Raw genomic sequence first — 16,456 nt, 5'->3', positions numbered from 1 at the left:
TTTGTTTTAATAGTAGTTTGAGATATAGTTTAATTAAATGACATCAAATTAGAAACAAGTTCTATTATGTCACTCTGCAATATAAAGTTTCTCATTAAAGAGTTCTTTCTTTAGATTAGTTTAACCTTAGGTCTGTCACTCACATAGTGATCTAGAAACATGTCAGTGATTAATCTCTCAGATAATTGCAAAAAATTATTGCTTTAATAGTAATTGGTGTCAAGTGTTCAGTGATTATTACAGGAATAAAGAAGGATACAGTACTGTATTAAGAGACAGCAAAGATACAAAAATAACAGATTCTCTTACATTGTTTTAATGTGCCACTGATATTTCAACAGTAGAGAACTTTTTCTAAACAAATTTCCTTAAAAGGTTTTCCAATATAAAAACATATTGGAAAACTAAAATGTGGATTACTTTTATGTACAGTTTCATCTTTTTCCATAAGACTGTATGCATATACAGTATGTCAGCATGTTTTGTAAGGACTGGACATTTTGGTTGATAACAAATGCAGTCTTTTTTTGTCAAATTCCTAAGTTGTAGTTGGTGCCCAATCCATTCTGAGACAGGCCATATTTTTCAGGCTTATTATGGATAGTGTAAGACTGTTTCTGTATTAGTTTTTCACCAGGACATCATGTTTTTTAACCAAAGTAAGAATGAAGGTAATTGCACTGAACCTTGTAAAAACCATTAAGTGAGAGTGGTGCCTGTTTATCCTTTGTGGAGGATAACCAGGAAGCAGTTCATTTTTTAAAAAAATTTAATTACCATCTGTCATACAGTGTCCTCATCGTTATTGCTATACCTTTTGAATTGCTGTTGCTTTAGTGGTGATCTGTTAGATTCATATCAGAATGTCTGCATTATTAATTATTATGTCTACTTACTTCTAGTAATCTTTTTCTACGTCACCCGTTACCATTAAAAATTGGTTATTACCATATGCTGCATCTACTTACCTCCTGGTTCAGATACCTCAGAGAATGACCTTGATGACCTCACACTGCAGTTACCACCCCTACACTTTTAAAAGGGAATTTAAATAGACTTAACATTATGGAGTAGTGCCTGTACTAACATAAAGGAATGGTTGTAGATGTATGCACAACAGCAGTTATCTCCTTAAACACAGGACGTAATACCTTCTTCCATATGCCTATCTGAACATTCACTGCTACTGACATAAGTGTGCTCATCCTCTTTCTTTCTACTGCGGGCAACTGATGAGAGCTTGTGTGGGATTGATCATTTTCCAGTTATATCTGCTTTTCTGCACATGGGCAACTATCTACCAATTCACACAGATAATCACGATGGCAAGTTGACTAGCTAATAATCTCTTCCTTAGTAGAATTCGATATGTCAACGTTCAGTTCATTTGTCAGAACAGTGAATCATATGAGAGTATATTATACAAACAGTTACAACTGCAATACCTAAACATCTAGTCAGTTCCCAGTTTTCTCTAAACTATAGTAACAGAATGCTTATTGCCCAGCAGCCAAGGGAGTGAACAAAGCTTGGAGGTTTCTTCTGCAGATACACCACCACAACAGCAAATCTCTGATTCCTTTCAAACATGCTCATTTCCAAGCAAGATATATACCTGTTGTCAGATCCAAAAGAATTCTTGGATCCAATGCACATCTTCTATAACCAGATCAACCATTACAATGAAGTCAAGGATAAAATCCAGAAAATCAAGCGTATGTGCAATGAATGTAGAAATGCCAGTACTGAGGGAGATTTTTGACAAATCATTGGCAATATCTTATTTCCCCCAAGTTCCTGCACCCCCCCCCCAAAAAAAAGTAAAGCAGAACACCAAATTCCCTTCAAACATTATAGAAGATTATAACTGGCCATTCACAAAACAAAAGCTAAAAGCTGCTTTTCTAAAATGTCGCCCAACTGCTGTTGGATCAGATATCATCTGTTATGAGATGGTTAAACATCTTTCACTGTCTTCCATGGATCAGCTACTATAGGTAAATATTATTATTACTTTTCTTAAGCCAGGGATTGATCCAGAAATTCCGACAAACTCTTGTCCCGTTGCTCTGACTGGATCCCTGAATAAGATCCTGAAAAGAAAATAGTTAGCTCTCGTCTTTTATGCTAGAGAGAAGAAATGTTTTTTCCAGAACACAATCTAGCTTTCTCATATATCATTCGCCTGTTGATCATCTAGTCCGACTGAAAGCATACATTAAAGATGCCTTCCTAAAACACAAACACTTAGTATCAGCTTCCTTTGATATGAAAAAAGTATACAACACTGCTATGCAGTTTGTAATATTGAAAGACCTACGCAACTTTAGTCTCAGAGGCACTCTCCTCTCTTTTTATCTAGAACTTTTTATTTAATGGAATCTTTCAAATCAGAGTTGGAACTGCTCTCTCTTGACTGTGCATCCAAGAGGAGTGAGTTCTGCAAGGTTCAGTTTTAAGTGGAACACCTTTTGCAGTCAAGGTTAACTTAGTAACTGTACAATTTCCTCTAGCTGTAAGTAATGTCCTCTATGTGGATGATTTTACCATCTTCTTTCATTGGTGCAATATGAGAGTCATAAGAAGATAGCTGCAGCATGTCAGTAACCATCTTTCAAAATGGGCATTTCTGCTGCAAACGATCTTCACCCTGACTCAGATTTATTTAAAAAAAAAAATTTCTGCCTTTTCTCATACATGCTAGTTGCAAAATAACTATGGTAAAGGCATGAACATCCTTTGCATCCCAGCTTCCACCTCTTGGGGACTGACACATGTTCTTTGCTCTGCTTGTATTGCGTACTAAGGATCGGTCCCAAGTAAATGCCCTTCCAGAAACATATCGCTGTGATTCCACTATCAAAGGCAATTGGAATTATAACTGGAATATTTTGAACTTTACCAATTCCTAGTTTTTATCAAAGCAAATGAACTACCTTTGTCACATCAACATTAGCAACTAACCTAAAATAAAATCCCTGCCAATTATTTTTTGTCCATTGTAGGAGAGTTTGTACAATACTCATCAAACTTCCATATGTCCCTAAAAGCTGTAGATATCAGTATAGAAAGCTGCATGGATGTAACTAAATAAACTATCACCACCACACAGCTTTTCTTTTTTGCAGGTTAACCAAACATTGCATTTCTCCCATATCTACTAGCATCTCTTTCAAACTCTCTGAACAAAATATTCTAATGTTGTACCTTTGTACACAAACAGTTCAAAATCAGAGTCTTCTAATGGCATCTGCTCAGACAGTATAATATCTATGCAGATCTCACTAGAGTGTAACAACTTTACTACTAAGCTGTATGTCGTAGAGCTTACCTTCAAATGCATGAAATTGAAATGCTACCAAAGGTGCATTATCTATCTGGAGCTCTCTAGCAATAAGAAATCTGGTAACTAACATCTTCCTGTGCTCTTTCTGATACAGCGTTTGTTCTGAGTTATGGTCATTTCATGTTGATATGCAGCTTTGTTGGATCCCAAGCCATTTTGGAATTAACGGCAATGAGGCTGCAGATAGTGCACCTAGCTCACCTCATTCCTCAATTTGCCATCTGTCTCCTACATTGATTAAAGGTAGATTATAAGACAAACAATTACTGCAGTGGCAATCGTTATGGAATAGAGACGAACACTAAGCTCTACTACATTAAGCCGGAAAGTAAATTATGGCAGTCTAATCTACAAAGGGACCATAAAGAGAAAGTTGTTCTTTCTCTAGACTATATAGATCATTCATTTTAAACACTCTCCTTCTGATTGAGGAGTGATAACATGCTTATGAGTTCTGTGGTTCTGCTTTAGCCATAATGCATATCCTGATTCACTGCCCTCATTACGTCAGTGAGGGCATTCACTATTTTAGTGCTTTGCATATTTGCTTGAACCTTATTCACTCAGTTTTTTTTGTTTATTATTATTTTTATTATGTGAATTCCACTTTCAAAAGGTTGTAAGCTTATGGCATAAGCACCATGAGTAGGCTAAGGAATTTGTTTTCTATATTTTTATTACTTTTATAATTTTTTGTATTTTTATTTTTGGAGGTTTATACAGCCAGGAAAATCTGCTCTAGACTAAATGTTTTGTTTTCAAGATATGTCTGTATCCAGTAAGCACAATGGTGGTCTCACACTGGGCGTTGAAGTTCATCTCTCACCTGATGATAATCACAAATATCCATGTCCTTAGCAGAATTCAAACGTGCAGTCTGTTAGTTGAAGAGCAGATATGCTAAACACTCATATATAGATGTATCTCATATATAAATTGTACTTATAGACTATAGATTGCATATAAAAATTGTATTTATTTTTACTACACTGTAAACTACTTATGTACTTTTTTTTTAATGTTTGATGGAGGGGGTGGTTTATGTGTTTTGTCTGCTTCTACCTATTTTTATACCAGTTCATTTTTATGTCTATTTTTATACACTTTGTTTATACTTGTTTATACATTTTAACTACCTGTTCTCCTGTATATAAGAAGTTATTTAATACTTATTACCTTGTGTACTGTTCTAACCTTTGCGTAGGTCAGTATGACCTTCACTGTCCTCATTCCAGTAAACCTCAGACACGATGCAAGCAGTTCATGAAGATTTTGAAAGTTTCATTCTGCCTCTATGTTTGTACTCAGTAACAGACTTTTTTATTTCCTGGCCACAAGGAGGATAGGCTCTTACCTCTGTCTTTAGCTAGAGTTTAACATGTTCAGTGTGACTTATTTTTTGTATTTTGACAAACCAGCCATTCTGTGTGTGGAGGGGGAGGAGATGAGTGAGTACCAAAACTATATCTGTTATGGTAAATACAAGAAATTTGGTCTGACTTAGCATGGTATCAACACACAAAACATAAAATCATTTGGAATGACATGCACTTCATCTACAGATGCTATTTTATGAATGAACGCTATTCAAGGAGAACTCCAAGATCTTGTTATTATTACTTCAGTTTATTTTTGTTTTCTCTAACATGTGGGACTTGGCTTGGATGGGTTACAGATTGTTAAACATTCTTCTTTCTTTGATGTGATGGTTGAACAGAATAGGGACTATGATTCAGTCTAAAGTGTTTGATTTTTTTTTCAACAATTAAGAAAAATTTGCTTCTGCTGTGCATTTTGGTATTTGTCTACCTCAGAGGTGTCTTTTGAAAATAAAAGTTTTTCATTATAATTAATTCTTTGTGATTTGGTCTGAAGATGAAAAAAAAAAAAAAAAGAGAGGGGGAATTCATTGCTATTAATAATCATTGAGGAATTGTGCTTTTTTTTTTTAACATGAAATAACAAGTAAGAGTACTTAACTAGAAACATTAGTATATAAAATTGAAATAAGGTTAGGAAGTTTACCTCATAAAAGGCAAGGAAAGAAAAATTACAATTATATAATTACACATTTGTTCATTAATCAGTATAGTAATAAATAATTGATAGCCTATGACGAAAATATAGTTTTAATTTTCTTTTCGCTTTTAAATACAGTTATATGTCTAAATACTACAGTTACATGTAAAAGAATATGTACTGCTGTAGAGTTCTTAAGCAGCAGAATAAGTGCAAATAGGCACAACTGAATAGATGTTAAAAAAAAATATATATATATACAGGGTGTTCGGGATAAATTTGACATATTTATAATTAATTATATTTTTCCGTAAGTTACATGTATTAACACACACTTCTCTTCATTTAAAAGTTTGGACCCTTCTTCATTCATATACAAGATGTCAGAAAGGATGGATAGCTGGAACCCACCTGAATCATGGAAGAGAATAACTTGTATCATGATGATTCGTGCCCGCCATCAGAATAAGGATATTACGACTGCTGCCCAATGCTCCCTGAATACAGTAAAAACAATCGGGCATGAACTAGAGACTTGCAATGGTGACTACGAGGATGTAGCAAGAAGAAAGATCCCTAGCAGACGATCTGATTGCGTTCGTACAGCAGAATTCCTCGCAAATCTGCAGGAACAGGTGTTGAAGAACCCTGGCATTGGAATTCGGGCTTTGTTCGTGGAGTTGCTAACTGTAGTCAAGCCCTGGATAACAAGGGTAGCCAATGGTAGGCCGTATGTATGGCAGCAGGATTCGGCCCCTTGCCACACCTCTGGGAAAAGTCAAAAATGGTTGTCTGAAAATTTCTACGACTTCACCAGTCCAAATGTTTGGCCTCCAAACTCCCCAGACCTTAACCCCATGGATTATTTTGTATGGGGCGCAGTTGAAAAAGACACCAATCGCACTTCCAGTAATACAAAAGCCCAGTTAATGGATAAAATTAAAACAGTTTTTGCGGCCCTTCCCAGGGAGACTGTAGCATCAGCTTGTTCGAGGTTCCGAAGCAGAATTGAAGCTGTGATCGATGCTAATGGTGGTTATTTTGAGTAAATCTTGTTGATAGTATTGTAATTAACTCTGCCTGTAATGTTTTTTTGTCAATTCATTAAATTTAATAGATACAAAGAAGATTTTCTTTTTCCTTACGAAACTGTCAAATTTATCCCGAACACCCTGTATATATATAAAAAATTAAAGAAGAACCTCATTCTCATTTTTCCATTTTGTTTTGACTCAGTGGCTTGTCACGGCCAACTCACTTAGCTTCTTAGCAACCTGATTACTGCTTTTAATTACTGGTATGTGTATGAAAAAAAAAAAAAAAAGATTATATTGAATGAATTTCATTAAGAAATATGAAGGAATTTTGTAGATTCACACAAAAGCAAAATATAGTCATTCAGTATATATATGCTAGACAGAGACCAGAGGAACAGTTTGTTCCTATGGTCTCTTTTTTGAAAGAAAATTTTTATTTATTTCATTCTATTACAAAAAATTATATTTGCATGTCAGGCTCTTCCTGTAGGCTTTAACAGATTCAAAATTTGGCTTGAAAACATCTTAGGTCTCTAGTTTGATTTCTGTTCCTAAACTTATGAGTAAGTATGCTAACTGTAGCAGTCTCATAATTATATTCTATGTTTAGACAAGATTTTATGCTACATTCTGTTTTTCTGCTTTTACTATACAAAGTCGTGTCTTAGAAAGTTTTAATCAAAGTTGATCAGCTATCAGAGATGAACTAGAGACCAAATATACAAACATTATTCAGGAAAAAATGAAAGAATTTAAAAACAAGAGCCAAACCCTGAAGAAAGCATTTATTGATTCAGCCATAGCGGCAAGAATAGAAAAATCAGAATGCCATGGAGGACTCAGGAAGTTAAAGAGGAAATCAAAGAAAAGATTGAAGCCTATTGAAATTTCCTGGCAAATAAGTCAGCTTGTGCTCTGAGAGAATGCAGAGAAAAATGTAAGAAATCAAAACACTGTGCAAACCTAGCTAAACAAAAGTCATGGAAAGACTTTGGTAAGAACACAGAAAATGAATATCAGGAAGGTGGAAAAAAATATTCTGGAGGTTATTTAACAAGCTTGGAATGGAGGAAAGAGTACATACTGTAAAAGAATCAGAAATGATAGAGGTGACATGAAAACTGAAGATAAAGTTATTCTAGATGTCTAGAGTAATTACTTCAAAAGATTGCTAAATGAAACAAGCAATGATAGAAGACTGAAAAACTTCTAGAAAACTTTCAAGAGGAATGCAATCAGAAATACACATCAGTCAATACATGAGGTAGAAAAGCCATCAAAAACCTAAAGGTAGAAAGACAGCTGGAGTAGATGAAATTCTCAAATATGGAGGTATGGGATTTTTACAATGACTAAACTGCATTATTCAAAAGGACCTAGTTAGAGGGCTGAATTCCAGATGATTTGAGTAAAGCTCTCACAGTACTCATCTGTAAAAAGAGAAATTAATCTGTATGTATCGATACAAAATTAATAACGGAAAAAACTCATTGGAGAAAGACAAAAGTTCTTCACAAAAGTCAGTTTCTCATGGAACGCCTTTATAAAGAAACATGTGAAACTCTACTTCATTCTCCTAACTTAAACAGATCTGACGGCTTACATCTATCCCCTTTATGGGAGATAGTACTTTACAAATCAGCTCATCTTTCCTAACTTTTTATTGTATTGATTTTTTATTTTATTATTTTTTTTATTTTATTTTTTATTTTTATTTTTTATTTTTATTTTTATTTTATTTATTATTTTTTTTAAGGAAAGTTATTGACCTTATTAGTTATCTTACACCAGCTACTTAGGTGGCGCTTTTTGGAATTGTCAGTTATTGTTTAATTTGAGCTTAATGTACTGAAGATGCCTGTAACACAGAGACGAAAATTATACTATTAAATAATCTTTGTACGTGAGTTTTTTCCATTATTAATTTTGTATCGATATGTCTACTTATGGTATACCTCTTTTAAAACTTAATCTGTATGTAAGAATCAAAGGAATTTCTCTACTAAGAGTTCCTGCTAAGATTTATGCAAGTATACTTGAGGGGGGAGAAGCTTAGATAAGAACAAGCTAGTTTAAAGTAAAAGAGGTTGTAAGGTTCAGATTTTCCTTTAATGACAAGAAGTTGAGAAATTACAGGAATACAAACAAGAATCTGTATTCAAGTTTCTCTTGGAACTATATGACATGATTCCAAGAGAAAAAAGTTGTTCAAAATGCTACAGTTATGTGGTGTAAATGGGTCATTATATCAGGCAGTACATAGTCTATATTTGAGTTGTAAGTCAACAGTTAGAATTGAAGAAGTTACAGGTAGATAGTTTTGATGTTAAATCAGGTGGGAGGCAAGGGTGTACATTATCTCCACTGTTATTCATCATCTGTATGGATTGCATTATGAACAAAAGGGATATTAAATCTGATATCAAAATTGGAGATGTTAATCTGTATGTTTTGCAGATTGATGTTATACTCCTTAATAAATCCAGTACAAGTCTGCAGGATTCCCTGATTCAATTAAATAACTGCTGTAATAAATTTGATATGAACATCAGCAACAAAAGAGATGGATATTGAAAATACGTAGAAACATCAAAAACATCATTTGCATCCTGAATGGAGAGAACCTGTAGAACAAATAGAATGTTTCAACTATTTAGGCACGATATTTTAGCAAAGATGGCAAATTAAATATGGAAATAGACAACAGAATTAGCAAAGCTGGTATGGTAGGAAGTCAAATGAATAAAATTATATGCAGTAAGAGAGAGAAATTAGTCAAACACTAAACTAGCTATACAAGACAAAGTTCACACCAGTTTTAACTTAAGAAACTTGTAGTTGGGTTAGAAATAAAACACTTGATCAAAGATTGGAGACCACAGACATGAGAGTTCTGGGAAAGATCAGGGAGTGAACTGATGGCATCAATGGCAAAATCATATTAAAAATGAGGGTAAAGAACTTCATGTTGTTAGTAGAGTTAATATTAGGTGGTGTGGTCACTTAAACCGAATCGTAGAGGAAAGGTTAGCAGATATAGTAGATTAATTTGTGATTAATCTGTTATCTACTGAGAAGACAATAGATTTACTCAGCTATATCACATAACCTATTAATCTCAAATTAATCTGTTATCTGCTAACCTGTTAAAGACCCCCCTAATTGTTTCCTGGCTTCGTGTGATTCCTAAAATTAAACACAGTATACTAATCTTCATGAAGAGGGCACTTTTCAGTGCATAAACATTGCATCACATTTGCATCAATAGCCTGAGCATTCATTCACAAATATGGACATCTTTGAACAGATGTGTAGATGCACAGCAGGTCAAATTCTTAGCGTTCTAGTGGTTTTAAACCACTCAGAAGGTGAGGCAGGGTGTGTGCTGAGACAATAGTGAAGATGAGCACTGATGTGCTATGCACGCTTAATAATTTCTTCACACATCAATAAATATGCAATAAAATGTCAAATTGATGTGAATTTTGTCGCATGGATTGTATAAGCCACATGACAGCACATCCAAACAAAAGAGCACGTGACACCACTGATATATATAGGATTGAGGAAAAGGAATAAGTCGTTAATAGTACAGTAGTACCCTACTTAACACTATCCCATTTAGTGTTGTTTGATCATTGGTGCTCATACTTAGTAATTCCTCAGGGTAGCTATTATCACATTTTATCACTAACATTCAATGCACTTTGGACAGACTACATGTATGCAGTTAGCTTCTGTCTACATTGTTTGGCAAATGCACTAAATAATAGCTTCTGCTACTACTACTGACACTTCTCCATTAATATAATCAATGGATCAGGGATGTTACCTCTGAAGATGAGAATCTTCAAAAGATTACAATGAACCACAGTCTGGTCCCTTATAAAATGGATTATAATTATTGACTTTGATTAAAACAAAAAAAACGAATATCTATAAAAGTCTATTGTTCTTCTATGTTTGTATTTTCACCTATTTTATAAAATATAGTGACTCCGTTTTGTATTGTTTCAGTTAGTGCTCCACATTCTAAGAATGTATCCTGAGTGCTAACATAGTACTGTAGATTCAGCATTAACCTGAAAGGTAAACTTCTTAAATGGCAGGCAATTTTAAGTAGAGTAATGAGCAAATTACAAAATGGGGGAGAGGACAATAAGACTTAGTACTTCTAGTCAAACTAAGGAGAATAAGAAATCGAAATTTTTGAATCATTACAGAGAGACTTAAGAAAAAAAAAATTGGATAAAGAAATTTCATTAGTTAAATGCTAGTGATGAATGACAAGTTTTTGGAGTTGCACTTTCAGCACCTTTTATACCAATAAAAACTTACCGCTCACTAGAAATAAAATCAGAATGGATATTAGCATTTGATATCAGCAAATAGGACAATTATAGACTTCAAGGAGTATCACTTAATTATGATATGAATGCCAAGGAAAGAAATAAGGAATTACATATACATTTAATGAAAAGTCTAAATTGCATTAACCCTTCAGAGAACCACACCAAAAATATTGGCAGACCAAGTCTAATTGTAAATGAAGCTGGTGATATATCTTATGTGGAGTGAACTTTAGGATATTTTAATAATTGAGAATAAATTTGACATAAGGAAACTTAATAATGCCTTAATAATGCCCTTATAAAACTTAATAATGCTCCAGAGGTAGATAGGGGCTGTATTTAATCATGCTGCATCAAGCAAGATGAATAATTGTTAGCTTTAAGAGGGCTTCATTAAATCAAGGGAATTTCCTGTTTTCCAAATGTTACCCCAATCGATAAAAAATTGAAAATTGTAAATCTTTGATATCTGTGGTGTTTAAGGTAATGGAGTCTGTTATCAATGGTATCCTGCAAGGAAATGTAGATGTGAGTAATGAGGTAAGTGAAGTGCAATTTGCTTTGTGAAAGACATTTCCTAATAATCAAATACAATTATTATTACTATGGAATTATTACTATGGAATGCATCACAAAGGAATGTAGAAAATAATTTCATTGTATATTTGGGATTTAATGAAGCATTTGATACAGTTAACAAGGTGGAGAAACATAGCTTTAAGGATAAGATCTGATTTCGATTCATGATGAGAGGAATCATTATATAGGCTTATCAAATTGAAGGTGATTATCCCATATTACATGGTTGGTAGCTGGATTTCTTCTTACAGAAACTTGGATTTTTCATTTTATATGCAGATTAATTGGCCAGGGAACACCCTCAATATTAACAATCAAAAATACTATTAGTGGCAGTAACATGGCATGGTGTCTGCATTGTGGATAGTGGTATAATGCAGATGGAAGATTAAGTGAGGTGAGTTGTGGTATGGGGCGATGAGTCCTTGGACTTCTTCAGGATATCTTGTCATAATAATAATAATAATAATACTGAAATAAGTTTTTGGATTCTGGGATGGAGGATCTTGGTACAGATATCTCATATCCACAGTCTAATAATAAATTGGTGATAATATATCACTTTAATATACATGCATGAAAATCTGACTTATGCCATTTGAGTTAGTTTTCTGCTCTGTCCTCTTCGCTAATCTTGTTAATACTGATGAGACCTCCATAAAGGTCAGTCAGCTTGGGTAGTGATTCACTATATTGCACGTTATTATATGCCTTTCCAAGAAGGGAGTGTGTCATTCATTATGATAAAGGATGATTTAGTATGAAGTCAACTTCTCTGTACACAGGTCACTGGCATAAACTTCAGGGAAGTATTGCAGAATTAGATAGTTTAAACAAATTCCAGGAGGCACTGTAGATAAGTATTTGTTAGCATTAAGTTTGAATAAAGGTCAGTAAAATATCAAAATTTACACAACCGAGTGGAGATAGCATACCCACTCCCCATCCAACAGGTTATGAGTTTGTATCCCATCATAAGCATTGATATTTGTGAAGTTCTTGAATGGGAGATAAGTTTCATTGCATAGTGACAAATCATTGCTTTGCTTATTGGTGACTTCGAACTATGTTTTCGGGTAGCTTGAAAAAGTTCCATGTTAAGTCTCCAGAGCAGAATTTCTGTATTATATAAAATAAAAAGAACTTTAGCCAACTTATAGATTCCCATTGTTATATGGGTAGGAATCATGTTAAAGAAAAAATCAGGTATGATATACCAGCTGGAGCTTTGTCTGATTATACAAGATCCTTGTTGTTCTTGTCATTTGAAGCAATTGACATACTTAACAGAATTGAAGATAGCTACCATCAGTATACAAAGCATTAATGGAAAAGCAGTATGACTGGAAGAAAAATTAAAGAAATATCATGTCAACATAATTAGTTTTCCAAGGCAAAAAAATACTTAAAAAAAAAAAAAAAAAAAAGGGTAAGGTTCTAAATATTAAGTATTATGATAATTTACTCATGATAAAGGAAAGGAGAGAATAATATTGGCATTCAGTGCTAAACATGATGGCACAAGTGGCAATTTCAAGTAGTGATGTGGTTCACTTTCAAAATGGAAAATTCAATGATTCTAATTTTTGTATGGTCCCAGTGAAAGTTTAGTTTAGATATGTAGAGGAATTTTTCAAGTCATTAGAAAGGACAGCTGCTAGAAAGGAAAAAAGAAACGCCGGGTCTCTTTGATATATCTAAACAGCAGAGTCGAAAATATATCCCATATGTACACAGAAGTTATAAGAATATTTGGAGAGAAAATGTAGGACCATTGATAATCTTATGCAGAAATACACTAAGACCAAGAACTAAATATCATTGTTTAGTACTATGTTCCAAATCTAAAAATGTTCACAAATTCACATGAATAAGCACACACACACACACATAATTGATAATGTGATATTTTTAGATGTGTCCAGGGAAATTGAAATAGGAAGTAACCAACCTCCCTGCTTTGAGCAAATTAAAATTGAACTCTCCAAAAACAATGTCCACTAAGTTTTGAACAGTATGTGAACAGGAGACTTATACATGTATTATTTTGTATTGGAGAAAAAGTACATGAGCTGGGAAAGCAAGAACCAAACCTTAGAGTAACAAAATTTGAAGAGAATTTTAATAGACTCGGCTCAAGAAGCATTTGATGAAATAGTCTTCAATGAGAGGATAAAATAAGATCTCCATGGTGGATTCATGAAGTTAAAGAAGAAATTATATAAAACATATCTGCCTAGTGAGTCAGCAGTCTCAGAGAATAGGTTGAGAAATGTAAGAAAGCTTTCTATTAAAAAGTAGCTTAAGCAGAAATCACGGGAAAATTTTTTGAAGAATATGGAAAATAAATATCACAAAAGTGTCAATGTTCTGGAAGCTACTAAGAAAGCTTAGAAATGAAGAAAAAGAATACCATAAAGGTTTCAAAGCGAGACCATCATGGAGAGAGAGAGAGAGAGATTAAAGTTGCAGAAAAATGTAGTGTAACGAACCCCTTAAAATGTCAGTCTTTACAGTACGTTCATTGGATGACTCAAGAGAGTGATGAATTGGTCACCAATGGAAGATGAACAAGAGGATGGCCTCAACTTACATGTAAAGGAGTTGTAGACGCAATGGGTGATGAGCCAGAGAGTTACAAGAAGGTTGACCATTCACAGTGAAGAGGGGGGATTACAAGCCACTTGCTGGACAGGGGAAATGCCTTTTGAAAGTAAAGTAAGAGTATCCCAAAAAGAATCAGAGAAAATAGCTTTGTCCCTGATTGTTATTATACGACACCTCCAGGAAGTCCAGCGACTCATCGAGGGAAGGCACCTGCTCTACAACTCTGTCTCCACCACTCATCCACAGCTGGCCGCAACTACACCAACACCGACTACCACCACTAGTATTTCCACTATTTCCACAGACAATCACAAACATCCATGCCCACAGCAGGATTTGAACCTGCAGCCTTTTGGCTGGAGAGCAGATACACTAATCACTCTGCCAGCCAGGCTGGCCAAGTGGTTAACGATGATTACATGTTGCTTTTGTAACATTATTGTAATGTTTGAACATGTGTTCGTTCAATATGAATGCACTCAGAACTCAAACCATGAAGTAATAAAATGTAGATTTTAGAGCACAGAGATATGCTGTCATAAATTAGTGTTCTAATGTTCTCTGTATGTGAAATAGATAAAAATGAATGATGGATAATCTTGAGTTTGTAACATCAGAGGAAGTGATTTTTCCTTTTAAATATTAAAATGTATCTTGCAGTGTTACATTTCTGAGAAAGGATGGGATACCATAACTTACCATTAGATTATTCTAAGTTAAATTCTTTGTTTTTGAAATAAAATTTGAATCATTTTTTCATGTGAAGAATAGCCTTCTGTAATGGATGACATTAATTAGGTATTTGGAAAGTCATTATAAAAGTACTGATACAACTAATTATTATATGTAGTATATATAATATATAATATATTATATATACCATCCTTATGGATATTTAGGCAGTTAATCCCTTCTAGAAGGTCTCCCATGAAGGGTGAAAACTTTATTTGCACTATCTTTATCACATAACCTTGAGGTTTGTTAGGATCTCTAGTAAATACCTTATAGGGGTTCCATCTCAATAGTCAGGGCTTTTTTTTTTTTTTTTTGCTGTGATACTCCAAACATTTGATGATGATAGTTGTCCTTTGTTAGCAGCTTTAATTATAACAATATTATTTGAAACTAAGCTTCAAATAGCTACAAAATAATTTTGAGTAATGTTTCTGCATAAGAGTATTAGTGCTATATGTAGAGTTAATACAGAGATCTTTATTCTATATGTGTGATTGCTGTTGTGCAACTATAGTTTGTTGTTTATCATATAATCAGAAATCAAAACTCCTTTAGGAGTAACTGCATATACTATACTTTCTGCAAAAATTTTTCTAAACCTAGAAATATTAAACCCATTAAAGATATCCATTGGTAGATCCTGAAGTCTGTCTCTTTTTTAAAAGAGAGTGTGTCAGTTTTTTAAATTAATTTTGGTTACCAAAATATAGAGCCTGGAAGGCTTCAGTTTGGCAAAAAATATAGTAAAATATAATGATCATGTTAAATATCCTCATTTTAAAATCAAATAAAGATGAAACAAAAGTTTTGAATTTTAACAGTTTGACACACTAAACTGGTGAACAGTTTTTTTTTTTTTTTTCCTCTGTCTCTTAGGTGTCTGTCTTGTCTCTGATGAGAATCAACAGCCCAAAAGAATTGTCAGGCTAGTGAAATTAATCAATACACTAATAAAAAGTGAATATACTGGCTATTAGGTAGAGACTGCCCTTTAAGTAGTGCAAGCCAAGGCAACTGCTGAGCTTAAGGTTATTATTCTCTTAACTGGTAAAATTCAAAACTTATGTTTCATTTATTTGGTCTTGATTGATAATGTATAATAAGACTATCAGATACTTTTATTTTTAAACCTCTGTTTTGTTTTTTAAATTTTTATTTTGTTTGCTCCTTTCTTTAGTAATTTTGAATCCTGTTTAGCAATGTGTGGCTGGTAAAAGAGAAGAGCATTCATGTTTTACACATTTTAGCAAGTTTCCAAAGTTGCTTGTCTGTTTCTAATCTTCTATTCCAAACTGTTTGTAAATAGAACTATTCTTCTATTAAGGTTTACATGTTGTCATAATATTATTATAATGTTTTTAAACAGATATGCACATGGATTTACCTAAATATAAACTTTTCGAAAATATTTTTCTGGTGTGTTACACTAGCATCATCAGAGCTTAAACATGACTGTTTAAGAAACTAGCTGCCTTCTTTTCTTCCACAAAAGAAAAGTTGGTATATCTAGAATTACTTGCTATGAAATTCTTAATTATTATTATTATATGGAGTTAGCAGACTCATCATGGAAGGTCTGTTTAATTAGCCTTATGACTATTGCATTAAACTTGGAATTTGTATTTACTTTTAGCATTTACAGCATGTTCTTGCATTGCATTCCACTTGCTTGCCACTCTCCATATAAAAAAATGTTCTCCTCATACACACCTTTATACTTCTAGTGATGGCCTCCCATTTTATTTGCACAAACCCTCCTGAAGTGAGACACAAACATAATG

At 33.6% G+C, this 16,456-nt stretch overlaps 1 protein-coding gene across 1 annotated transcript in view; it reads left to right on the top strand.

Annotated features, from left to right (window-relative positions):
- Positions 1 to 16,456, top strand: part of LOC150101447 (serine/threonine-protein kinase D1-like) — a 384,746-nt gene that overhangs the window by 261,428 nt on the left and 106,862 nt on the right. The window lies entirely within an intron of this gene.

Source organism: Typopeltis vanoorti, chromosome 11 (genome assembly GCF_054136105.1).
Source record: "Typopeltis vanoorti isolate ZY-2024b chromosome 11, IOZ_Tvanoo_1.0, whole genome shotgun sequence".
NCBI lineage: Eukaryota > Metazoa > Arthropoda > Arachnida > Uropygi > Thelyphonidae > Typopeltis > Typopeltis vanoorti.
The sequence above is the reverse complement of the archived record's forward strand: the minus strand, read 5'-3'. Positions and strand labels throughout refer to the sequence as shown.